General features: G+C 51.9%; 1 protein-coding gene and 1 long non-coding RNA gene across 8 annotated transcripts in view; both read left to right on the forward strand.

The window, feature by feature from the left end:
* Positions 1 to 616: 616 nt before the first annotated feature.
* On the forward strand, positions 617 to 4,703 carry LOC141276478 (uncharacterized). Its single transcript, XR_012326084.1, has 3 exons — positions 617 to 674; positions 774 to 956; positions 4,343 to 4,703. It is a non-coding gene; the product is annotated as an uncharacterized lncRNA (long non-coding RNA).
* A 2,994-nt stretch (positions 4,704 to 7,697) lies between these two features.
* CASZ1 (castor zinc finger 1) overlaps positions 7,698 to 26,308 on the forward strand; it is a 156,884-nt gene continuing 138,273 nt past the window's right edge. For 5 of the 7 annotated variants that reach the window (XM_033843391.2, XM_033843420.2, XM_073796149.1 and 2 more), the window contains exon 1: positions 14,199 to 14,357. The gene's annotated coding sequence lies outside the window, so the exon portion shown is untranslated. Of the gene's footprint in view, positions 7,819 to 14,198; positions 14,358 to 26,308 lie in introns of those variants that run through there. The other 2 variants (XM_033843382.2, XM_033843369.2) reach the window with 2 other exon arrangements.

Raw genomic sequence — 26,308 nt, forward strand, 5'->3', positions numbered from 1 at the left:
TGTGGCATAGAGGGGTGACAAACACAGACCCTGCAGCCACGCTGCTTGGGTTCACCTCCCAGCCCCCCCACCTGCTACGTATGTGCCCCTGAGGGAGTGACTTAATCCCCTTGAGTCTTGGTTTGCGTATATAAAGGTGATGAAGGTGGTGACTACCCATCGGATTGCTGCAGACAGTAAACAAGCTAACTGAAATTCTGAAGAACGCGGCTGGCAGGTGGTAGGCCCCCCCACCCCATTAATAGGAGCTATTTTCTTTCATTTATTCACTCTCTTGGTCATGCTTTTGTTTATCCCACAGACATTTATCAAGTGTCTACTATGTACCTGTCGGGCACAGGCCCAGGTGCTGGGGGACACAGAGCTGTCTTTCCACCTCTCTGACCACCTATGACATGGGGATGATGACAGACCCTGTCTATGAGGCTTAAATGAGACGCTGAAGGTCAAAGGCTGAGCCCCACCCACCTGTGGCTATTAGTGGGAGGGGCAGCAGCTGCCCCAGCAGAACGGGACTGGGGACTGCAGAGCACACAGGATGGCGCCCCCTCCTTGGCTCATGGCCCAGCATCGCTCACAGGACCCCCCTGGAAATGTGGCTCCACCCCTTGGCTGCCCAGGTCGTACCTGAATGGAGGGCTCCCCCATTCAGTGCTAGGACTCAGGGACACCAGGTGAGGCTCTGAATGGGTCCTTGAAGGGGGAGCCACAGGGCAGGTAAGACCAAATCTTATTCTTTTTCTAACACTTTTGGCCTGTTCACACTCCCTCAGCATCACCTGGAAAAGCTGGGCCCCAGAAATGGGCGATTTCCACTGTTGCTGTCACAGAAGGGGCACTGGCGGGGTCTCCGGCGTGAGGCCCCTCTAATGATGGGCCTGCATGGGGCATCTCAGCCCCGCAGAGTGCCAGTTGACCATTCAAGGGTGCCGGAGGAGGCCCCAGGGCACACTTGTGTAAGTAAAATTTATCTTCAAGGGATGGGGAGGAAGGGGTGGGGGGTAAGGCAGAGTAGAGGAATGGTAGAGGAAAGTGCTAGAAATTGAGTCTGAGGTTTTTAGACTGGCCACAGTCTAAAATGTGCTCTGCTCTGTGACCTGAAGAAAGCCACACAACCTCTCTGAGTTTTGATCTTCTCACGTGAAATGAGAATAGCGTCCTGCAGGAGACAGCATCTCCAGCTGAGCGCTCTGTGAATTGGCATCATGTCATAAAACTTCAGGGATTGTGTTATTTAGGTACCAGAATTGGCTAATGGTTCTACAGAAACCTTTTTCCATGGCAGAAACCTTTACAGGCAGAGCCTCAAATTCAGCCTTACCATCTATGGTCCTCATACCGAGCTTTGCCTGTAATAAAAATACGTGCCATTTATGCAGAGCCTACGATGTGCCAGGCTCTGTGCTAAGCGTGGGCATTCCTTAAGTCTCATCAACTCCTCACAATAGACCCACAAGCTGGGCACTCTTACCCCTTCTTACAGATGAGGGATCTGAGGATCAGCTTGGTTAAGTCACTTGCCTAAGACCTCCCAGCTAGTAAGTGGTAAAGCCAAGATTCAAACCCAAGTCAGCTGCACTTGACAGTCAGCAAACATTTGTTGAGTCAACAAATGAACAAATGCATGCATGTTTACAGAAAAATAGCTGGTTAGGGGAGAATGGATAGGATCTTCCTTTTTAGTGAAGCTATAAAGGCAGGGGCAGTGAGGAAAGAGTCCCCCATGGCTTTTGTCTGTCTTGAGCTATTACCTATTATTGCACAGAGCCCCGGAAGTATAAAAGAGATGGGAAAAAAAATCCCAGCCCAGAAGGAAGAGAGCAGTTCTAAGGACAATTTGAGTATTCACTGGTCTCTGTAGAGCGGCAGCTACATGCCAGGGACTCGGATGGGAACTAGGGATGCAGCCCTGGAGGGACCAGACATTGTCCTGCCTTCACGGTTCTTATGGCAACTGGCAATGGAGCCAGACTTGAGGGCCGTGTGGAAGATAACACAACTGGGACAGCAGATGGGGGGCTTGGGGGCAAACTAGGTCTCACCGCCTTTCTAAGCCTATTCTCCTCTGCGAAATGAAGAGCTTGAGAACTAGGGTGTTGTCTAATCACCTGGCCTTGCTTACATATTGAGACCCAGAGCCTGAAAGAAATGAGGTGGAGACAATAAAAAGCAGGAGGTTAGAAGAATGAAAGTCATACTAAAGTCTACAGTCTGCTCCTGGACCCAAATGATAGCTCACGTCCAACGAGCGCCCACCAGGAGCTGGGAACTGTGCTGAGACCTTCAACTATGTTATCGCACTTGATCCTCGCAACAACACTCAATAACTGAAAAGCTGAGGCTCAGAGAGGTCCCCTTGTCCAAGGTCAAACTTTCTAGTAAGTGGCAGAGTTGGGATTCAGACCCCAGGGTGTGTGACCGCAGAGGAGAAATGGCCAGTGTGAGCTCTACTTCCTCGGGTGAGCCTATTCCTTGGGTTGCAAAAGCTCCCTGCAGTCTGACATCATACAGGGTGGTGGCATGGGACAAGTAGGGAGAGGGCAGGGGAGAGTTTCCAGCCTGGTAGCTGGCGTTCTATCTGCAAGGCTGCCTTAGCACGGGTGGCCCCATCCTTGAGGCAACTGGAAGGAAGGAGAGAGGCTGAAACAGAAGAGCTTGGGAAACTCACTGTGCTCCAGGTTAATGACAGCTTGGAAAACCACTCTGAAGGTTCCTGGCAATGTCCCTGTGGGAGCCAGCTCATGTATTTTAAGAAAACAAAAATCATTAAAGAAGTTAGGACTGTGGAGCGGCCATAAATGAAAAATATTGGTGGTTCGACAGTGTATCCCTAACAGCTGCAGAGTTCCTCTTGACGAGCCAGAACCCTGTCCAAGAAGTAAATCATTCTGTTTTCCCCAGATGGCTCTCCCTGAACCCATCTAGGATGTCTACCCCGAAGTTTTAAGTTGCCCACCTAGCTTGGGACCGACCGAGACTGTGGCCGCACCTAGCCAGGAAAGGACAGAGTATGGGCAGAGTTATGGAGGGAGCTGGGTCCCAGTTGGTAGCCGGAATGGGTGCCCAAGAGATCCAGCCCCAAGTCTTCCCTTCCTTTGCTTGGCAGCAGTCATAACCATACACCAAAAGCACCTCACTTACTAGACATCCTGGTGGTAAATCTGTTACTTTGGCGCCTACCTGGCACTCAGTGGGTGCTTGTTGGTGGCAGGAACAAGTAAATGGTTTGGGCCATAGGCATGGCACCTGTCCCTTTGTCTGATGGGTGTTTTGTTTGCTTCCCTTTGCCCTGGTTCCCCACAGCAAAGAAGGTGCTATCACCCAGCCAATCTTTTCTTCCGCTTCCTTCTTCCTTTGGTGAGCCAACGAGAGGATCAGGAGAGAGGGGATTTAAAAGTGTTGGGGACCACCCCTGCCTCCCCGCCAGCCCGGGCCTGGACCCGGCCCAGACAGAGGGTCTGAGGCTGGAGGGAGGGTTACCAAGGTCCTAGCATAGCCCCCAGCCCCACATCCAGGGTGACTTCCAACAAAGCACCTGACCCCTCGCCACCTCCCCCTTCCCAGCTGGGAGACAGGGAGGGTGACATTGAACGCGGACTCTGGGGCGTCCTAAGGGTTAACTAATTAATGGTCGGAAAGTGATTTGAAAAAATAAAGTGCTGGATAATGGGAAGGGCAATTATGTTGGGAGAAACTCCTAATTTGGCTGGAATTGATGTTAATGATAAAGTATCGGAAACATGTAGCACGCAAGCGTGATTGTATTTTATGTGACAGAGAGACACTCACACTCAGGGGACACGGAGAGCAGTTAATTTGGTTAAATAAAGTGAAAGATAAAAGGAACGCAGACGCCACGGAACTTGCTGTGTATCTGGACTTGGTGTAACACTTTGGAATTGGATCGGGCCCTTTGGCTCCTACTTATTTGTTTGTGATTGAAATAAATGGGGAAGTGCAGGGTTTATGGCTCAAAAAGAGCCCATGGAAAGCAGGCTCTGATTAGGAGGCCCCGAGCAGGCACAGGCTGCGTTCCCGGAAAGGAGCCAAGGTCTCCGACACAGTCAAGGTGGGTGAGGATTGTTCCCACCGCACCCCGTCCTGCAGGCAGAAGCCTCGCCCACCGGAGCTGGGGGGAACTTAGAGGGCGGCTAGCGTAGCTCTCTCACCTTCCAGAGGGAGAAATTGAGACCTGGAAGAGGGAGAGGGAGTATTCGTCGATACAGGAGTCAACATTTATGGAGCACTTCTGTTTGCTGGGCCCTGTGATAAGGTGTTATGATCCCATTTGATCCTCAAGGTAACCCTATGAGGTGGTACCATTTTCATCCCCATCTTACAGAGGAAGAAACGGATGCTCAGAGAAATAAAGCAACGTGCCCAAGGTCACACAGCCAGGAAGTGGTAGAGCAGGGAGTCGCAGGCAGCCTCAGTCCGGGAGTGAAGCTCTGTGATTGTGACTTTTGGGCTAATCAAGCGCTCTCCACGTTCATGACTCTGCTCTCCTCGACTCCATCTGCTGAAGCAGGGAACCAGGACGAGGAAGTGGGCAGACTTCTGCCTCCATCCAGCAAGGACTGAGTGATGGGGCCTGCTGGCCTAGGACCCTCTTGGGAGGGTTTGAGCCATAGTTTGGGGCCTGAGAAGACAGCGTGAGGTTGCCAGAGGGAAAAACAGGAACCTTGGTTTCTGGAAGGTCTGTGAGGTCCCCGCAGGTCCAGATTAGTATTCAGTATTTATAATATTTCCATAATGGTAAAACAAAAGAAAACAAGCAGAGAGAATGCATTTTTAATCACCAATCATTTCTCTTTGTTTGTTGTGAATGAACAGCGAGGTGAAATAGTATTCCATAATCACCCCATTCAAATTTTCTTCCCCACAAAGCACCGAGAAATCTCTAAATAAAATAAATAAACAAGCTAAGACCTTAAAATAAATCCTAGAGGGCAGAGTGCTACGTGTGGGTGATCACAGCTCCAGCAGACAAGAGCTCAGAGGTGGGGAAGGGATGACAAAGGGACAGGGGCCTTGTCAGTTACCTGGAATCAGAGACCCAGGTCTAGGGGACCCACAGCAGGTTAAGCAAAGCAGATCAGGGGCTTCCCTGGTGGCGCAGTGGTTAAGAATCCGCCTGCCAATGCAGGGGACACGGGTTTGAGCCCTGGTCTGGGAAGATCCCACATGCCGCAGAGCAACTAAGCCCGTGTGCCACAACTTCTGAGCCTGCACTCTAGAGCCCGTGAGTCACAACTCCTGAGCCCGCGTACCAAAACTACTGAAGCCTGCGCACCTAGAGCCTGTGCTCCGCAGCAAGAGAAGCCACCGCAATGAGAAGCCTGTGCACTGCATCGAAGAGTAGCCCCCGGCTCACTGCAACTAAAGAAAGCCCATGCGCAGCAACGAAGACCCAACACAGTCAAAAAAATTTAAAAAAAAAAACAAAAACAGATCAATGGTTTGAAGATCCGCACAGTGGAGTGGAGCTGGGACAGACTCCCCATCCTGCATCTCTTTGTCCTTATTCTTCCTGAATCTTCTGGGCCTCATTCTCTTGCTGTAAACCACGGGAACTCCTGTCCCCTGCCCCCCTGGAACTTTACAACCTTCCATTCAAAAGGCTACCCATCCAGGGAATCTTCTCTGTACAGTGTCCACCTGCCCTCGGAGCTAGTCCGACCCTCTCAATTAATAGAGGAAGAAACCATAGCAAAGAGAGAATAGAAGGGACATACCCAAGGCCTTCCAGTAAGCTAGTGACAGAGCTGGACCTGGAACTCCAGGAGCTTGACTCCCTGTCAGGTCACCCTCATCTACCTGCACTTATCTCTAGGTGTCTTTGAGAAGTCTCCTACGTCACAAAAATTTTCTTCATGGGCTGTTCCCAATATTTTGTTGCACGCATCTCAGCATCTCCAGACCGTCAGGTTCTAGCAAGGTGCCTGGCACATGGGGCACTCATTCAGATGTTTGTTGGGTATATGGATGGATGAGTGGATGGATGGATGACTGGATGGGTGGATGGTGTTGGATGGATGGACAGAAATTCGGAGGGATAGATGATTGGATGGATGCATGGATGGATAGATGAACAAATAAGAGGCTAAAGCTGATTGGTCCCCTCACTGGCCATTAGCTCTCACTAGATAGACAATGCTTATCATAGTGTAGTCTAGTTAATATCCGGGGTCCTGATGCCTTGAAATTATGTCTCCAACAATCCCCTGAAGGACCCAGGAAAAAAATCACCTTCTAACAAGTCAGAGCCCTTTCAGGTAGAATTTTGAGACAAAGCTCAAGGGCCAGGCAGACCCCCACTTTCAAGTGAGTCACGTGGTGGTAAAGAGCATTGGCCTGGGGTCGGGGGACCCAGGCTCTGCTCCCACTCTGCCACTAATTTGCTGCATGGTCATGGGTGAGTAAGTGACTTTCTGTCTCTGGGCCCCACTCTGAAATGTTCTCTGTTAAATGTTCTGGGCTCTGTGGACAAGTCAGCCAGAGCTTGGAAGAGCTCTACCGCTGGAGATCCTGTTTTGTAGTCTGAGCAGCCCCTCTCCCTCTGTCCCTAAGCCTTCCACATTTAGGAGCACTGCTCAGCCCTCTCCGGCCTTTTCCCTGGTGGGGCAGTTGACATGGGGGTAGCTCAAAGCATCAGGATATTCTCCAAGCCTGGCTGGTTATTCTGGCCATGGCCAAGCCTTACACTCCCTCTGAATCCTATTGAAAAAATAATAAAAAGGTAATAACTTTATCGTTACTGAACATTGGTTTGTCTTTTCTTTTTTTTTTTTAAGCCATGACCATAAATAACCAGCGCATTACCCTTCGGAGTGGACACACACATCTACAAAGGACCTGCCTCCCTGTATAGGCTGGGTCTCCCCCTGGTACACACCACACATCCACACACACACACGCACATCACACACATAGATACTGCTTGTTCGCTTGACATTTTCTAAGCATCCCGCTAGATGCTGGGACTAATAATAACAACGGTTATTATGTGTGAATCCAGGCTAAGTGCTTTGCGTAAATGATCTCAATTAATTCTTCACTGTGAGGTAGATACTTATCTTGTTGCCATTTTAGAGACAGAGACACTGAGGCTGAGGGGGGTCAGGAACTTGCTCAAGGTCATACAGCTAGTAAGTACCAGAGCTGGGACTTGAACCCATGTGACCCAATTAGAAGCTGCGGGAACCCACATGGAAGCATCTAACCCAGTTTGGGGCAGAAGGACTTCAGGGAAGTCTCCCTGGAGGAGGTGATACTTGCTTTGGTCTTAATGGGTGAGTGGGAGGAGGACAAGTAAAGAAGGGGAAGAAAGGCCTTCTGGGAACAGCCTGGATGAAGGCCTGGAGGGGAGACCCAGCAGGGTATGTTTGGAGCTCTAAGCAGCTCCGTGTGGCTGGGGCAGAGGGTGTGTAAAGGTGTGACTGAGGGAGCGTTGAGAGGTGAGGCTGGAGAGCTGGGCAGGGCTGTCGCTCTCATCCGGGCCAGGTTGGCACAGTGGGACAGCCCTCCCCCACCCACAGTCAGCTACCTGGCACGCCTGTCCGTGTGACACGAGGGCCCCTCATCAGCAAAACAGCTCTTTCCTGCCTCCCCGGCCAGCCCCGCCCTCTGTGAGACACGGTGCCATGGGCGGCGGCCAGCACCTGCGCAGGTGCCAGTCGGGAGCCAGCATGGCCACTTCCGGAGTCTCACGGCGGGTTCCTTCTGCTCGTGGCCTGGCCACGCCAACCTCAGGCGGGATTGCATCCTGGGCCAGAGCAGCACGGCCATGACTAGTCCAGTTTGCTTCTGCCCTCAGAGGTCTGTGCTGATTTCAGATCTGGGAGAGGTGGGAGGAAGGAGGAAGGGGCTGGGGCTGAGATATGGCCCCACGTGGTACGTGGCAGGAACCACCAGGCTCCGGGAGTGTGGCTTGTGCTCTAAGGACAGGTGGCCCCGTTGACTTCTCCATCACTTGGTTTCCCTTGTTCCACAGGGCTCTGGTGCCAGGCCTGCCCCTCCCTGACAGGCATGGGAGGGGGTAGGTATCGCCCATGGATCTTTTTTTTTTAAGAGATGATGTCAGCCGTCAGCCCTGCCCCTCACCTGGCTGTACTTCTCTGTATTCAGGTGTCTGCTGACAGCATGGGCATAATCTTCCAGTGTGCAAATAGAGCGCAGCTATACCTGCATAGACCCAGACCCTCCTTTAAAGGGATACGTGTCCCACAAATGTGTGCGCGCGTGCGCGCGAGCACACACACACACACACACACACACACACACACACACACACTCCCATACAGATAAAATCAGACGCATACCTCACCACTTGCCATGAAAGACTCTCCTATCCAAACACATCCTTAAATCTCCCAGGCAGACTTCTGGGGTGGGCTCAAAAAGATGTGCCTGGTGGATCTCACTTAGATTCATTCTTTTAATTTTTCAAGTCCAACTCAAACCCAAATACAGCACTCTCAGATTGTGGGTGTTTTGAAATTTTCTGCATGATATTTATATTTGTATGTTTCTGTGTTTCCTGAACTGTTAGCATTGAATGCGAATTACCCTTTTTTCCCCCCAGAAATGTAAAGCTATTTAAGAAATAGAGATGTTCAGAGGATATTAAAGCTGAAAGGGATAGAGAAGTCAGAGACTCTGGGATTAGGGAACATTCCCTAAAAGGAAAAAATTAGTCACCTGCAATTCTTTCTCGTTACCAGGTAAGGGTAAACATACATACCAAAAAAGTGAATTAATTAGAACCAACTCGAAAAAGGAAAAGGTTGAACCAGAGAGCAAAACAGCCTGTCCCTTGACAGGAGCTGGCTGAGAGCTCAGACAGGGAAATGAAAGGAGGTACAAAGTGTGGATCCTGAACTCGGAAAACAGGTAGTGTTTATGGCATAGAAATCCCTAAGGCTCCTCTGTCCAGAGAGGTTTCTGGAAGGTGTGGGTGGAGAGGTAGGAGGGGGCAGGAGCTCATCCCGGTTGAGGCTGAAAGACGAAGATAGACCCCACCCCTCTGCCCCCAGGAGCTGAGCAGATGCCCTAGAAGCCTGTGCTCAAGTAGACGTTCTAGAAGCCCCCCGAGAACCTGTAACAGGGCTCTGCTCTCCACTCCAGCTCCCGGCTCCTAAGCATCTGTCCTTCTCATCTCTGCCCGAGGTGGTAGGTCTGAACAAGGCCGCTCAAACCTTGAAACAGCCCCTGCTTGTGGCCAGCAGGGTTCTAATAAGGATTCATTACTGGAATCACAGACTCTTTCACCCATTAAATTAACAGGGGTTTAAAAAAAAAAGAGTGAGAATACCGAAGACTGGAGAGATGGGGCTGACTCACACACAGCTGGTCAGAGGGCAAGTTCATACACCTTCTGGGGAGGGGGCACTCTGGCAACGGGAGTCAAAGCTCTGAAATGCACGCTCGCTCTTTGACTCACAATTCCACTTTAAGGAATGTGCGTGATTATTTAGGGACAAGGATATTCATTAGCGCTCTTTATCATAATGAAATGAATTGGAAATGAGTTCGATGTTCAAAATTTCCAATAGTGTGGGACTGGTTAAGTAAATGGTGGTCAAGCTCTACCATGGGTCCACAAAACATCACGTTGTAGAAGAGTGTTTAATGACGTGAGAAAACCATGCTACGTACACATAGCCAGCCGGTTTAAAAAAACCCCAGAATGTTCAATGTGCTGACTTTATAAAACAAAGCAAAAAACAAACAAAGACCCTAGACTGGCAGGAAATACAACAAAATATCAACAGTGATTATCCATGGGTGGTGGGATTACAGACGATTAAAATATTTTCCTCCTGTTTATCTGTATTTTCTGAATTTTTTACAATAAACACGTATTATATATATTGTCAGAAACAAATAATCATGTACTTTGCAAAAAGAATGAGGGAATTTGGGGGTGGAAGGGCTTGTCAAATCTGTCAACTTGGATGGGATTTGGGAAAAAGCCCCTCTCCCATACTCCCTTCCCAGGACTCCCAAGGGAGACATTTAAAAAAAAAAATGCACTCAGCTTTTTTTATTTTTAATTACAACTTGCCCAGTAATCACCATAATCACTTATCTTGGGCATTTGTTTAATTATTCAGTCACTAATAGTCACTGTGATGCCAGAACCATGAGAGGCCCAGTGAACCCGAAAAACACAGACCTCACCCAAGGAGGACCTCAAACCCAGGAGCAGCTTCGGAAAAAGGGAAACAAGTACATAGTCTGTAATTTTTAAATTTAAAAACAGTGATTGTTTGCCAGCACTGATTGAGTGCTTCATGTGTATAAAGCCTGGTGCTTGGTTCTGTGATTTCTTTGATTCCTTTTGTCTTTTATTAGATTGAAATAAGATTTATGGTTAAAAAGCAGATCTGTTCTACTTCCTTCCTCCTCCTCTCCCAACGCACTCACATTCAAATTTCATCTCAGAGTAAAGGTAAAAATGCTTGTTGCACTCGGGTAAGCCGGGAAGTGAGGCTTTGGTCACCTCCCCATCCCTGCAACTGGTCCTGGGGGTAAAAAGCATCAGCTCTGGAGTCAGTCTAGTTCAGCCTGGGGAAACTTATTCTCTGTGCCTTGGTTTCCTCATCCGTAGAATGGGTATATTCATAACAGTAACCACCTGGTACCGTTGTTGTGACGATCTAATCAGATAATACGTACAAGTGTTTAGCGTGCTGCCTGGCACATAATAACCACTTGGTAAATAACAGCTATTGACGTACGATTAGGTGTTGCTTTCCATCACTGTAGAGGACCAGAAACCAAAAAACTGTGACCAGGAAGCCGAGCTGTGATTACTTTCAAGGCTGTCCCAGTCACACAGACTGAGACAGACTTAAATTTATTTGTTCAAAATCAATCATTGAGAGGCTCCTGGGTGCCAGGCACTGTGCTTGGCTCCTCGGCTCCCGCGACAAAGGCACAGACCCTAAAGCTCACAGTCTAGTGGGGAGGGACTTCCTGGAGTCTTAGAAATGGGAGAGGCTCTTCATCACATGCAGCCCACCCGCAGGTAGGGGGCTAGAAGGATGGCCTCCATAGGGTCCTTAGTTGACCCCACCTCCCCTCCTGCCTGTGCAGCCTCCTCTGTTGAGGCACAAGTCACCAGAGCCATCTACTTCCCCACTGTCAACCCCTGGCCAAAAGCCAGGGAGTGGAAAACTCGGCAAAGCCACCATTTCAACTTGGCAACTCCTGGCGACTCCCAGGTCGTACCAGCTCCTCCTCCCTCCCCCAAACTTTGTCCTAGACACTTCCTACTCATTCTCCTACAGCTTACGTCCCTCAAGGGCAGGGACCGCAGAGGCTTATCTTGATTCACCCCAGAGAGCAAGGGCTTACTAGGTGCCAGGCTGAGGTGTGGAGGACACGAGGGGACACAGAACAAAGTCCCTGTCTCCAAGGAGCTCCCATTGTAGCAGGGGCAGCTGGACAGGAAATACGGAAACAAATGAATAAGCAAAATCTTTGTAGACGCTCAAACAGGGTAAAGTGAGAGAGAAAGGCTGGGAAGCTACTTTAGGGAGAAAGCCTCCCTGAGGAGGTGACATGCGAGCAGAGGCCTGAATGATGCAAGGAAGCAGCCGAAAGAAGGGCATTCTGGGCAGAGGGGACAAGTGCAAAGGCCCTGAGGTAGGGACAGGCTTGGTGATTTCCAGGACAGCAAGAAGCTAGTGTGTCGGGACAATGTGACCGAGGGGAGGGTAGAGGGAGGTGAGGTCCAAGGGCAGGCAGTGGTCAGATCTTGCTGACCATGGGAAAGAGTTTGTATTTTATTTTAGGGAAAGCTCAGGAAATGCTAAAATGAAGCAAATGAGGAAAAGACCATCTGATTTCAGTCCCTGCAAAGCGAGTTGGGTGTGGGGAACAAGGCACTAGAGGCTTTCGAGGCTGGGGCTACTTTTTGGGTGTGGTGCTTTCTCCCAGCCTTTTGCTTTGTTTTAGTTTTTTTGGGGGGGGCGATGGTGGTTGGGAAAGGAAGAGGAGGCCTCCCTTCTCACCTCATGCCATCCCAGGCTTGCCACTGTTTCCAGCTTCCCCCACCCCAGATGTGTTTTCTTCACAGGAGGTAGAAAGTCTCCTTGGCGGGGGTCGGGGGAGGATTGTGAAGCATCTGAGAAAAAATGGAGGGAAAGTGTGATGGGTGAGATGCAGCTGTTGGGGTGTGTGTGTGGGGGGCAGAGCCTTATAGTGGGAAAGGGGGGAGGGGAGAGACCAGCAAACTCCTCTACCAGCTTCTCAGAGGCAAGGCCTATTGGTTCTTTTTTTTTTTTTAAAGATTTAATTTTATTTATTTTTGGCTGTGTTGGGTCTTCGTTGCTGTGCGCGGGCTTTCTCTAGTTGCAGCGAGCAGGAGCTGCTCTTCGTTGTGGTGCGCGGGCTTCTCACTGCAGTGGCTTCTCTTGTTGCAGAGCACGGGCTGTAGAGCGCAGGCTCAGTAGTTGTGGCGCACGGGCTTAGTTGTTCCACGGCATGTGAGATCTTCCCAGACCAGGGCTCGAACCCGTGTCCCCTGCATTGGCAGGCGGACTCTTAACCACTGCGCCACCAGGGAAGTCCCTTTTGGTTCATTTTTGTCTCCCCAGCCCCGGTGAGGATGTGCTCTTCACTGGGGCTCGGCAAATGCCTGGGGAATGAATGAATGAGTACAGGACTGTTGCTGGAGAAAAAAACGGACAGAAGAGGAGAAGGAAGGGAGAGAGGGCAGGAAGAAATGAGGAGAGGGAACACTGGATGTCCCAAGGAGCGACGACAATTACTGGCATTTATCGATCACTGTCTTGGCCCAGGCACTTTTCCTGCATTAACTCATTTTAGTCTCTCAACACACCCGGGCAGTAGTACAATTATTATCCCCATTTTACTGTTGAGGCAACCGACACACAGAGGGGTCAAATGCCTTACTCAAGGTTACCCAGCTGGTAAGTGGCTGGGGTCTGACCCCTAAGCCCAAGCTGTTAATCACGTCTTTACACTGTCCCAGGCGTGGAATGAGCCCAGAATCAAAAGTTAGAACACCGCTTCTCAGGTCATTACCCCTCACTAGTCCTGAGAGGCTTTGCTGAAACCTTGCAGATTAGGCCCCAAAGTCTACCAGCCTGCAACAGTGCTTACCAGCCTGTGGCATTTCCTCCTAGTTTAATGCATTCTGTTGAACACTTCTCAAAGCTGCTGGTCATACTTTCAATTTTTATTCATTTATTCAACGAGTCATTTAGCTATTTGTTTACTAGTGTGGTCAATTTCTCCTTATCTCATCATCAGAGTGTTTCCTCCTTGCTTTCAAGTCTATTTCCATTCTGTCCTTGTTCAGAAGGGAAAACAGGTACAGTGATTGGTCAGTCCTGGGATGGGCACTGGCCAGGCTGAGAAAGCCAGGACCAGAGCCATCGCTGCTGACCTCCAGGCTCAGCCTGGCGTGGCCACCTCAAACCTCCTGGGAGGTGGGCAGGGTGGGCAAAGGGAGAAAAGGGAGGTTGATCTCCAATGGAGTATGAAGGTCCCCCCTCAAAGAGGCCTTCTTTATCACCCGGGCAGGGGAAATTAGCTCTCCCAAGATACCCTTTATCCTATTGCCTTGTTTTATTTTCTTCATGATCCTTTCACTCTCTGAAATAATATTATTCTTTTGTTTTAATGTTCATTATCTGTACCCCCCACCCCCCGCCCCACGGCCCGAGGTTCATTCTTCATTGTTCACTTAAGGATCTATTTCTTGCACAATGGACTGAATGAAAAACTCCCTTGCAAAGAATAAGTGCAAAGCGGATATCAAAACAGTGAGGACATCACGTTCTTTTGGGTTCGACAGTTCTAACATTCTAACTTGCAGGAAAGAGCTAGTTCTTCAGAGGAAAAGTGGGAAGCAGACGGGCTCTCGGGGTTCAGAACAGGTGAAAAGTAACCCACTCCCGTCTCTCCTCTCTTGTCCCCCCCCCCCCGCCTTTGCTCCACTCATTCCGGGGTGGAGAAAGCTTCTCCAGCTGCAAAACGGAGCCGCGCGCTCAGATCTGCTCCGCAGGCCGCGTCTCGCCGCGCGCGCCCGCCGAGCTCCGCGGGGCGGTGGGTGGGAAGAAACCGGGAGGGGAAGGTCTGGGGGTGTGAGGGTGGAGCGGAGCCCGGCCCCGCGATCCGGCCCGGGTTTTGCTTGCCATCCACTCGCCCGCTCGGCCGCGGAGAATTCCTTAATCACAGCGGGCGAGAGCAGAGACTGGGAGCGAAAAATCCGGGATCCGGCAACTTTGGGTAGCGCATGCGCGCCCGCGGCGCTCCATCCCAAACACACACACATTTTTCCCCCGGACTTGGAAAGTCACCCAAAGCCGCCCCAAGTGCAGGTAAGAGACTCGGCGCTCCCTCCGCCGCGGGCCCCCCCACGCCCCTCAGCTCCGCGGGCCTCCCGGGGTGCTTCCCCGCCTCGCCCCCTGTCCGGGTGCAGCCCCCCACCCCCGAGGCTGCCGGTTGCAGCCGGGAGCGGGCGAGCGAGCGAGCGAGAGAGCCAGCCAGCCAGCCAGCCAGCCTGCGAGCGGCGGCTGCCACCCAACTCCGGCCGTGCGGGAGGCAGGGGGCACGGAGGGCTGGCACCCGGGAGCGGGGCGGCGCGTCGCCCGCCGCGGCCAGGGAATGCCCAGCGCGCGGCTCCGGGGAAGGGGAGGGCTGCTGCTCCTGGGGGTCACTTACTCCAACTGAGGGGGCGGCGGGGTAAGGGAGAAGAGGGGGAGGTGCCAGGCGCGAGTGCAGGACTTTGCAAATAGGGTGGGGGCGCCCCCCGCGCTGCGGGCTCCGGGGGGGGCAGGTGCTCGCCAATACCCAGTAATCACTCCTTCCCCCTACGCTCCCCCCCTCAACCTCCCGAGCTGCAGGGGTTCGTGCGCTCTCCAGGGCAGAGAAGGAGGCAGGGGTGAGGGGCGCCTGGGGTGACTTTGCAAGACTTTGCTCAAGGGAAGGGGGTGGGTGGGGAACCCCTCCAGCCGACTCTTGTGCCCCAGTACCAGGGTGTAGGTGCTACCGGCAGAGGTAGGCAGTGTTCACTTAGGCGCGGGGTGCCAGGGGGTGCCTCCTGGTGGGAAAACGAAGGCAAAGGTTGCTTGGCTGGGGGGAGCGGCGCCCCCTTTTTCATTTGTGCCTGGGAAGTTTGTCTCAAGTGCGCTGCTCCGGGCGCGGCAAGTGGAACTCCTCACTGCCCCCCCCACCCCCACCCCAGCCTCTCTGGGTGCAGGGCTGGCAGTGCTGGGCACAGGGAGCCGGGATGCCGGCTCAGGGCCGTGTGACTGTCGGCCGGAGCCCGCCTGAGTCCCGGGAAAAGTTCGGGGGAGTTGCCGCGGTTGTCGTGTGCTCTGGGAGAGAAGTTGCGCCCGGGGACGTGGGATGCCCGGCTGGCGGGCCGGTGGGCGGGTGGAGCCGTGCACTCTCAGGGGGCTCGGTCGAGGTGGGCGAGGGTCTGGTGGGGTCTGTGCCCCCAAGGGTGGGCTGAGGGTGACCCCGGGGCTCAACAGTTGGGGAAAGGGAGCCCTGAATCCAGGGCGCACGGCTAAAATAGGCACCAGGCGGAGGACAGAGAATGGTAGCTTGTGGGAACACGGAGGGGCACCGAAGGGGAGAGGGCCGGGCTGCCTGGTCACTTGGGGTCGAGTTTCAGGGCACAGGAGCGCGTGGTGGCTGGTGGAGGAGTGTCGGGGAGCGGGGCTCCAGGGGGCGCAGGGGAATGGGGGATCGGCCGGACCGACAGTCCCGGGGCAGGGGGCCGAGTTGTGCGCCCGGGGTGAGCCGGCCGGGCGGAGCGGTGGCCGGTTTATTTTTACTCGGTGGCATTTGCAGAATGTGCAGCTGATGGCCGTCGGCCGCCAGGAAGTTTTGCTTTCTGTTCTTTCTCTCTTTCCGAAGCCAGCGCGGCCGGCAGCGGACCGGCTGGGGAGCCGGGCCTGGGAGGGGAGGGGGCGGCCCTGGGTTGGCAAGGTATGGGCAGGGGCGCACTGGGGCGGCGGGCGGGGGCTGGCCGGGCGAGGGCGGCGGGCGGGCTCTGGGCCGCTGCAGAGCTTTTGGGCGAATGTCTGTCCCCAGCGTTGGAAGCTCCTCGGCGAGGGGAACAGGTGTATGCGCCGTCAATCACGGCGGGAGGGACACTTTGGGGGCGTAGATTAAGATAATAATAATAGATTTTTCTCTAGGGGGTGGGCGCAGATTCTTCCTACAAGTCATCCCCGACCCGGGTCCGGAGTTGGGGGAGGAATGGAGTGCCGAGGGAGGCAGGGGGACGCTTCACCCTTCCACACAAGTTTCTTTCTCCTGACCCGGCTTCAGCTTGGGAAGCGGGCCTTGGGTGCGGCGAGGACCTCCCTCCAGTCACGCTGGGGAGGGGGCGGGCGCGTGTGTGGTGTGTATGATTTGTCCACCAGCAAAGCAGCAAAAACACCCCTCCAACGTGCCTGGAGCTCCCCCAAACCCGGCTGGATCAAGGGGCAACCCGGGGTTATGCGTCGCTGCCCGGGCGGAGCCTGGGGCCACGACCCTCAGAGCGTGTGGTTGTCCCGCCAACACCCCGCACACTCAAAGAGATGGGGGCGGCGAGGGGGAAAAAGCCAGGATAATCGCCGGGCAAAGTTGGTAAATTTAGGGCGTCTCTAAGCTGGTACAGACGCGCGATGAGCGCGCGCGAGGAGACTGGAAAACAGATCGCCGGGTAAATTGGTGCGCCTGCCCGCCTACCCACCCCACGGCGCGCGCGCGCGCTCGCGCACACACACACACACACGCTACACACATGCACCACACACACACACACGCACACACACACACACACACACGTCGCCGTCCTAAAGGGAGCTGTCCGGGCTGAGCAGGAGCAGCTGCGCCGGGCGTGGTGAGGGGGGTAGTTGGTCCCCGGGGGCTGCGCCCGGGCTGCGCTCCACGTGCCCAGAGGGGGCGCTGGGCCGTTCGGCGCCCGAGCGCAAAGCTCCGGGTTTGCGCCCTGGTGGCGGCGAGGCGGTGCGTCCCGGGCGGGCGTCGCGTCCCGCGCCATCTCCGGCGACTCGCACTGCCTCCGCTGACGCCCAGCTGCTTTCCCACTTCCCAAACTTCGGCATTATGGTTTTCACCTCACTCGAGCTCTGAGACCCTCTCCAGGGCAGGGTGGGGAACTTTTCCCTTCCCGGCAGCGGCCACGGCCTCTCTGCCCGGAATCCGGCGAACTGGAGAAATTGACTCCCCCCCCCTCCATCTTGTTAGCCACCTTAGAGGCGGTTAACGAGAGTTTATGGGGAATATTGTTGAACTTCAGTAATCAGGTTTCCAGCGATCTTATGCCTCCTGTTTAATTTATTAGACTAGTTATTTATTCTGTTGATGATAATCTGTTGCTGGTTTCTATGGAGATGTTAAACTGATCTCTTTCAGAAATCAAACTCCATATGCACTAAAACGTTTAAAGGGGCAGTATCTCTCTCCTTTTTCTTTTTCCCTGACTTTTGTTTTGTTTTGTTTTCTAGACTTTGCACCTTGCAGACACTTTGCGTCTTTCTCTGAGTCTCGGTGCATTTTATTTCCTTCTTACGAAGGAGAGAAGCCCGGAGACTCACGCTTTGTGGCAAGTACAGCTTATTATGGCTAGAAGAAAGCCAAGGCTTTGATCCCTAAGTTGCATCATCATTTAAAACAGATCATTTCACCACCACCCCCTTCTCCCCCATAATATAAGAGCAAAATTCTTTCAAGATCAAAGAGTTCAATCTAAAAAAAAAAAAACAACAAACTGTTGTGAAAAAAAAGGAAGTCAGTCAAATGTGAACCTCTCCTATATATCTGCTCCCCTTGTGTTTAAAGAATTTTTTGCATAAGAAAAACAAAACTTGTAGCTCAGCTAATTTTTCATACTTATTAATAGTTTATCTTGCCCCCCCACACACTTTTTTTAATTTAAAAAGAAGTTCAAAGTTAGATTTCTCTGCCTGCGGGGGTTGAGGTATATTTGCTTCTCTTTTAGATCCTGACCATCTGTTTTTGGAAAATTAGCCTCTGGGAAGAGGGGAAAAGGAGTTTTTACTCAAACCTAATGGAGTGCTTTAAATTTTTTAAAAATATTCTCACCCAAATATTTTAAAGTCTCAATTTTTCTACTTTTTAGGGGAATATCAGTAACCTCTGGTGTATGAGAGCATATCAACTTTTCCTCCTTTTCCCTCTTCTCCTCTCCTCAGGTATTTTTCTGTAGACTTGTGACTTTGAGGGGGTGGGTACAGTGAATTAAGAAAGTAAGGCAAAAAAAAATTATCTTGGTTTGTGACACTCTGAAAAATTGCAAACCCACTCTGAACTCAGATATTTATCACGCTGACAGATATGATACAAAGCGATTGCATTTCCTAATGATCCTCTGGGACTGAGTTGTAGGTAAAACCATTTAATGCATTTTTAATATTAAAGTAAGGCCTGGGTTCCATTTTCTTGGAGGTGGGGGAGTGGATGTCCCTCTCTGGAACTGATGCTTTCTGAGTGTACTGTTTTGTTTTTCAGCTAGAGCCCACCACTTCCCACCCCTTCACATTTCCACTTACTTTGGGGAGGGATGAGCCGCACACAGGGCATTTGGCTTTTATAAATAAATTTGTATCTGGCCAGAAGATCCAATGCTAAATAAGAGCACACTTAAAAAAATAAATAAAAAATAAATAAAAGAAAAAAACAAACCTCAGACTCCACCCCTGCTCTAGGAAATAAAACAGAGGCAATACTTGACTTTTTTTCCTCCTTCTGCCATCCTGGTTCTCTTTTATATTATTTTATTTTGGAAGAGGGTGGAGTGGTTGTTGCTTCTCAGCTCAGAGGAGAGAGGACCCGTTCCTGTTATTTCCCTCTCTGCTGTATTTTAAAAACGTGTTTGATTTGGATTGCAAACAGAACAGGCTTACCGGTAGAAAAGAGCACTGTGGCTTTAAACTCACGAGTTTGCATATTCTCCTTGTATCTTTCCCCTTTGCTAATTATTGTGTTGTTTTCAGAGCAAATATGTCATATCCATGGCGACCGGGCAGGTTTATTGTCTTTCTGAAGCAATAGCTCACATAAGTAATTAATGACTTTCTTTTTTTTCCTCTGGCTTAGGTTAAACAGATCATTCAAGGAAAGTCATATCTCTCTTCTCTCTTCTCTCTTCTCTCTCTCTCTCTGTTTCTCTCTCTCTTTTTTAGCCCAGTGACATAAGAACATGAGTTAGAACAAGAAAATACTTTAACCAAGAAGTCAACAGCTTATTTTCCCCCATTTCTTTTAAAAGCTAAAGTGTCAGCTTTCAGACATATGAGGCTGTCATTCTTGCAGCCGAGAGCAGTGCAGTCCACGCGTGGGTTGGAAATCCATTTGAAGGTTGTACAGCAGGGGAAGTGCTGGCATGGGGGGAGTAACCTGAAGGAATTTGTTTTTGAGGTGGCGGGGAGGCGCTCCAAAATGAGTATTTCTCCTGTATTTAGCGGAATTTAATTAAATTGTGTACAGGAAGGAATTAATGAGTCGGTAGTAATGTCGTCGTCGTAGTCGTCGCCCCCCCCCCACCCGCCCCCTTTCCCAGTCTGGTTAATTGGAAAGACAGAGTTTTTCTTTTCAATTCACCTTGAACTTCAGCTTTCTCCAGCCTTTGTTTCAAGTGCTTTTTCCTAGAAAAGTACCTTTTGGAATCCCTTCTGGTTAGTGTTTCCAGTATTATAGCGGGGGTTTGTTTTTTCCCCTTAGACCTACACCTCAGAGCTGGTTTCTGCTTCTCAGGAATCAACAGCTATGATGGTTGATTATGACTTGGATTTTTAAACTTTTTTCTTTTTTGGGGGGGGACAGCTTTTGAGGATGTAAAATGATATAGATGGCCCATCTCTCTTCCGTATCAGGGAGGGTAGAAGCAATGTTTTCCTTTAAAAAAAAATCACCATTTATGTTCCACCCTTTTCAAATGGACCTTTTGCTAATAAGCCTTATGATATCACCGGGTAACTTTAGAAATATCCTACGTGTCCAGCTGATATTCTCCAGCAGCCCCGCAACAGACATGCGTTAATTAGGCACATTTATATGCTGTTGCCCCTCTTTTTGAAATTTCAGGTGTAACCAAGGGTTTGTGTGTGTCCTTAAGAAAGGGGAATGAAATAAAGAGAAAAGCATTTATATTATATTTATACCTGGACACAATGAAAAAGGATAGTTCCCCCATCTGAAGTAAGTTAAAAAAGGCTGTGAGTCAACTGAATGAATCTTTAGGCTTTTGGCATTAAAAATAAAAATATAAAGCAGAAGAGAGATTTATTTGGTATCTGGTTTCTGAAGAGGAGAAGAGAAGGCCAGGCAAGTCTGATGCTGAGACTCCAGCGGACTTGTAATTGAGCCCGTAACCTCTTGATGTCTATATCAGAAAAACAGACACGAGCAGAGGGAACGGAGGAGAGGCAAACAAGCCTTGTAGAGGAGGGAGCTCAGGGGGAGATTCACAGAGAGAGAGAGAGAGAGAGAGAGAGAGATTTAATTTATAGACATTTTAAAAACCGTAATTTCATTAGGATCTGTTCTTCCCCTTCTCTGAAGGGCAGCCCGGCAGACCGATAAGGCCAGTCCCTCTGCCGGGATGCGTGGTGTGTGGGTGGGCGTGAACGTGGGCATCCTTTTCAGTTCCGAGGGAGCGTTTGTTTCCCTTCTGCCTACTTTCTGCTGGCTTCCTCATTTTGGAATTAAAAAATCCCAAATCGCCAAAAGTTAGCCGTGGCTTCTGGCTGCCTGGTGGTCTCCCCTGTGGGTGCCGCGCCGCTCCATGAGCGGGTCTGTCTGCTGCCTGGCCTTTGGCATCAGTGTGTCTTCCTTCTGTTGCCAGGTGGCCCGTGGTTCCAGCCACGTGAGACCACTGGAGAGGGTGGGCACCCCCATCGCTGCCCCTTCAACTTCACCAAGTTAAGTTGCTGTGGTTCGGAGGCCACAGCGTCGGGGGAGCCGGGGGGAAGCTAAAGCCTGTCGTAAATTCTGCAAAAATTAATCAACCTTTTAAGAGCTGCCCGTTAACAAGGGTGTACAGGCAGGCCGGGCCTTCTCCTGTTCGCCCTGTTCAAAGTCCAGCAGAGCCAGGGTGGCCGGGACGGTGGGAAGGGAAGGGGGAGTTTGTGTTTTGTTTTTGTTTTTTTTATCTGAATAATTGAGAACAACTGGAGAGAGGGATTTGTTGAATATAAATCCTCAAGTGCCCTTGTTCCATATTGTTGGAATTTTTTTTTTTTCCTTTTGGTCTAGATTTGTCCTGTGTGTCTTTGGTGGAAAAGATACATACAGAAAGAGAGCAAAGGAGGGGGATGGGGGGGGGAGAGAGAGAAAGAGAGGGAAGGATGGAGAAGAGAGAGAGAGGGAGACGTGTGGCTCCTTCGGAACTCATTATCATTCTTAATAAGTCTTAAGGAATAAAGGAGAGCATTGAGTGTAAATGCTGGGTAATCCTAACACTTCTCAAGGTGAGAGGAGTCTTGAGGACACAGAGAAAAGAGAGCGCAGAGGAGGGGGTGGGAGGGGGCCCAAGCAGCCCTGGGGGAGCGGCAGGCCCAGGGTCTGGGGGGCTCTGCAGGAGGCCTGGAAGCTGGGGTTGGGGACACCCAGAGGAGCCCCAGTGAGATGGTGTCAGAGATGACACTGGGAATCTCCAGGAGAGGGTGACTTGCTGGGACAAGGAGCAGGGGTGATGGGAACCTCTACCCTGGGCCCGCCCTGCTTTGGGTTGGGGTGGAGGCCAGGGGCCACAGGGCCTTTGCTCCGTCCTGGGCACGGTCTCCCCAGCCAGCTCAGCCCCTGCCCCCTGGCCTCGGGTTCCCGGAGGAGGCCCCGGGGTCTTGTCCTGCTCGTTCTGGCTCCCTTGCATTGTCTGCTCTGGGAAGCGGGAGGGACAGAGCAGCGGCCAGAGCTCAGCTCCGGACACTAGGTGGCTTAGAGGATCTTCGAGGTTTTCCAAGACGAGCAGCCACTGGCTTCCTCTCTCCTCCCCGCTGGTGGGCTCCGCTGTGCCCGTCCTCTGCCGGCTCAGGGCAGCCCTGGCTGACTGGCAGGAGGGCGAGTGGGCACGGGCCCAGGGGTCATGGCATGGCTCCTGCGGCCGGCGGTCCCAATGAGCAGCTTCCAGGCAAGGCGAGGAGGAGGCCAGGGGCAGCTTCCGTGGGGGGAAGGCAGCCGGTCAGGGCCACTTACAGGAGGGCCAGTTGGAGCTCAGCTCTGTGTTCTCTGCCACTTGGGCATGAGGCACTGCTGAGCCCATGGTGGGGGTGGAGGGCAGTCTCTGCTTCTTCCCCTTTTGAGTTCATGTGCCCCCTTGGAGAATCCTCTTAATAAAAAAATCTCATAAGCATAAATACTGCTCATACTTGGAGGGGTTTCACAGGTCTTATAAACCCAACCAAGGACCCTCTAGGGTCCCTTGCTCTGGTGGACTTCTTTCCAATTCTCCAGGACTATAGTGGGGAGGGGGGCAGTGACGAGGCAAAATCAGTTCTCACCGCCACTACCACCACTGCCGGCCTCAGTACCTGGCGAGCAGAGCCACGTCAAACTGTGACACCCACTGGGCCCCGCAGGTGGATCAGGGCCAATGCTTAGGCTCCCATCTGAAGCACCACACCTGATAGGTAGTTGCCCTTCTCTGGGCCAAAGGCCACCTCCCCCTCATCCGGCTGGCATTGTCTCGGGTTCCTGGGGTGTTTGAAGGGTCTTAGCCAAGGTCACGTCAGAACCACTGATTGTTTTCTCTAGGGACAGTGGTGGGCAGGGAGACACAATTCAGGTTTGACTTACTGTAGTCAGGTTTTGTGTGTGTGTGTGTGTGTGTTTAAACTCTTTTGGAGAGTAACTTCTGGGGAGCATGCAGAAGGGGGTGTGTGGGAGTTAGAGATGAAGGCTGATGACTGAGCTGGTGAAGCCTAGAGGGAGAGCAGGACGGGTTAATGGCGGGTGGATTCTGCTTTTCTGCTGTTTAAAAGCAGTAATGACCAAATTGCGTGCCCTGCGTGTGCCTTGCTGACGAGATTTACCGAAAGGAAGCTGCGCTGCCTCCCTGCTGCTGGTCTCGGGGGGGTGGGTAAGCCTGTGTATGTGTGTGTGTGTGTGTGTGTGTGTATGTGTGTGTAAATGAGAAGACGGGGTGGGGGAATTAGCTCTGCCAGGCTGGCACCCTTCCCCAGCACTAATTGCTGGCAGAGTACCCACGGGGGCTGTGCCAGCGTCTCCAGCTCTGCCCGCCCCCCTCGACCCCGGGGAGCTCAGCTGTGCAGCTCACTATGTGAGGGCCATTTCCGGGCCCACTAGTCCTGGAGGCTTCTTTGGGAATTTCAGGGAAATCTGATCCTTGGTGGGTGGGGTGACCATGGGCCAAGCCCCGGCATCCCTGGTCTGGCATGAGGGGACAGGGTAAGACTTAGGTGGTCCAGAGCTCCCCTGAGGTCTAGTTGTAAGCACCAGGAGACCCCATTCCAGTTCTGATTCTGCAGTAAATCATCGTGTGGCCTTGGGCAAGTCATTTGACCTCTCTGAGCCTCAGTTTCTTCTCTTATCAAATGGCCTCTGACACTATTGCCCTCACAGGGTTGCCCTGACCGTCGGCTGGGCTTGTAGCTGTGGAAGTCCTTTGACATAATTAAGCGTGATGAAGAATTTATCATGGTCTCGTTGTCAAGTGCAGGGTGCCCCCCATGTCAGATGAGCCCGTTTTATATAATATGGTATTAGTCTCAAAGGGGACGCCTATGAATTCCATTCCAGAAAGCTTTGAGGCTGGATGTTGTGTGGTGCTGGGGTTGCATTTTTGTACCAGGTTGTGGGTTGGTTCTTTTTTTGGGGGGGAGGGTGGTAAATAAGTTGTGTAATTCAGTCTTTAGAAAATGAACAGTTAAATGTATCAACCTGGATGAATCTCAAAAACACAATATTAAGCCCCAAAACAAGTCACAGAAATCGCTGGGAGCTTGGGGCTGAGTTGGGGGTGGGTGTTGCTTTTCAGGCAGTATGGGGGAGCCCATTCAGGAGGTGCGGTGTGCTTAGCTGTTTTGAGCCATGGATTCAGTGAGGAGCTGTGTATATTGTAGATTACGCATTCTGGAGCCAGCTAGCTGGGGGGTCCAAGTCGTGCCCTTACATCGGTTACTTAACTAGCCTGTGCCTCAGTTTTCTCACCTGTAAAATGGGGATAACAGGACCTACCTCCTGGGGTTGGTGTGAGGATTAGCTACGGTACGACGTGTAAAGTGTCTTCCAGACCCAGGTAGGGGTGAGTGTGGTCGTATCTGCTGCCCTCCAGGGAGTGCTGTGGATGGGAGCATGGGGCAGCCGCTCTCTACGTATCTGGGGGCTGGGACCCTGGTAGGGGTGGTGCACGATGGTGTTGGTTGGAAATTCTGAATTTTGTGTTTTACCTCTCTGGGCTGCCTTGGTATTTTTGGTGATGAATCAGAAGGGGATGAGAAGTAAGACTGTGCCCACTTTCAGAGTCAGAGCCCAAGTGGGGCAGGGGCCATTGGTCTCTCTTTTCCACTGTGGCCAGATTGGCTGTTCCTGGAGCTTGAGGGGTAGGGTGGGGGCAGACCCTGGGAACTCACTCCGGGTGCCGGTGGCCTCCACCTGTGTTCCTGTGGCCTGGGAGCCTAGTGCTGAATGCCGGGGGTCCCCGGGGTCCGCGAGTGTGCAGAGGCTCTGCTGTGGTGGAGACGTGTGGCTGGCAGAGGGTTAAGAGCTGCTGCTGGAGTCGGCCTGAGCCCGGTGTGAATTTTGTTTCTCTCAACTGGGCAAATGAATTCCTTTAATTCTTTGTTTCCACGTCTGTAAAATGGGAGTTGGAATTCCTACCTTGTGAGAATTAGGTGAGAGGATAGTGATTGTAGCTGCCACGTGCTGAGGGTTGACGTCAAGCTTTCTTTCATGAACCGAGCTTAGCCCAGCGAGCGGCACACAGTAGGGACCACACAGTAGGGACCATGGGATAAGGATCAGATGATTAACAGACCAGCCTTGGGCCAAGCCTCAGGTGCGTCCCTGGATGACCTGGAGCTAACTGGAGTGCAGGAGGGCCTAGCCAGGGTAGCTGGGCAGGGGCGTCATGTGGATGGAGCCAAGGTTTAAGCCCACCCTTGGGTGATTCTGCTCTGGGGGGCACTCCCCAGGCATGGGTGGCAGTGGGGAGGGAAGGGCCCGGAGCAGAAACAGAGGAGGCCTGGCAGCAGTGACCTAAGGAGGCAAGGGCATGGGGGCTGTGAAGCAGGGAGCACTGGAGGGGCGAGGGGCACTTATGGAAGATGAGGTGTATGAAACTCCATGGGCCTCTCCCATTTCACTGTGCTATGCCCAAACACCCCGGTTCTTGTTTCACTATCTGAGATCTGGGAGCAGGTTAATTTCCATGACGAACTCCAGGCCACGTGCTCCGAGGATTTATCTAATTAAACTGATGCTTTTTTCTAAGAAAGAAAGAAAGGAGGAGAGGGAGGGAGAAAAGAAAGATAGGAAGAAAGCAAGGAAGGGAGGGAGGGAGGAAAGGAGAGAGGGAAAAGAAATGGAGGAACAGAAGGAAGGAATGAGAGGGAGGGAAGAAGGGGAGGAAGGAAGGAAAGATAAGAAGGAAAGAAGGAAAGGAGGGAGGGAGACAGATTAGCTGGAGGCAGACCGGTGGTTTTTGAAAGGCCATGACAGAGTGGAGGAGGTACTTGGTGTTTATGGTGGGGGTCTTCCTGGTGGGCCAGGTTTCTGTCTTCGGTTACTTTTCATGTATTTCCAACATAGCTCTTGGGCTGGGAAGGAAAGGGCTAGCTAGAGGGATTCTGGATGTGTACTGTTCACTACCGTAGCCACTAGCCCATGTGGCAATTTAGATTAAGTTAAATGAAAAATTCAGTTCTTCGGGAATTCACTGGAGGTCCAGCGGTTAGGATTCCGGGCTCTCACTGCCGAGGTCCCATGTTCCATCCCTGGTCGGGGGAACTAAAATCCCACAAGCCACGCGGCGTAGGCAAAAACAAAAGTTCAGCTCTTCCACGAGCTAGCCACATTTCAAGTCCTCCATAGCATGCAGCACAGAGAAGGAGCATTTCCGTCTCATAAAGTTCTATTGGACAGAAGGGTGCTTCCCTCAGAGCCTGGGCTAAACGGATGAGCCCCCAAGGGACAGCGATGGAGGTTGGTGATGGGCTGCTGGGATGTACCCACGTGTCAAAGGGACCTCCCTGTCTGGAGCCAAGGCCTCTGTCGTGCTGGGGCTGCCTTCTGTATAGATTCCACGCATGTTTCCTCTCTCCCAGGGCAGGTG

The sequence above is a fragment of the Tursiops truncatus genome, chromosome 1, assembly GCF_011762595.2.
Source record: "Tursiops truncatus isolate mTurTru1 chromosome 1, mTurTru1.mat.Y, whole genome shotgun sequence".
Taxonomy (NCBI): domain Eukaryota; kingdom Metazoa; phylum Chordata; class Mammalia; order Artiodactyla; family Delphinidae; genus Tursiops; species Tursiops truncatus.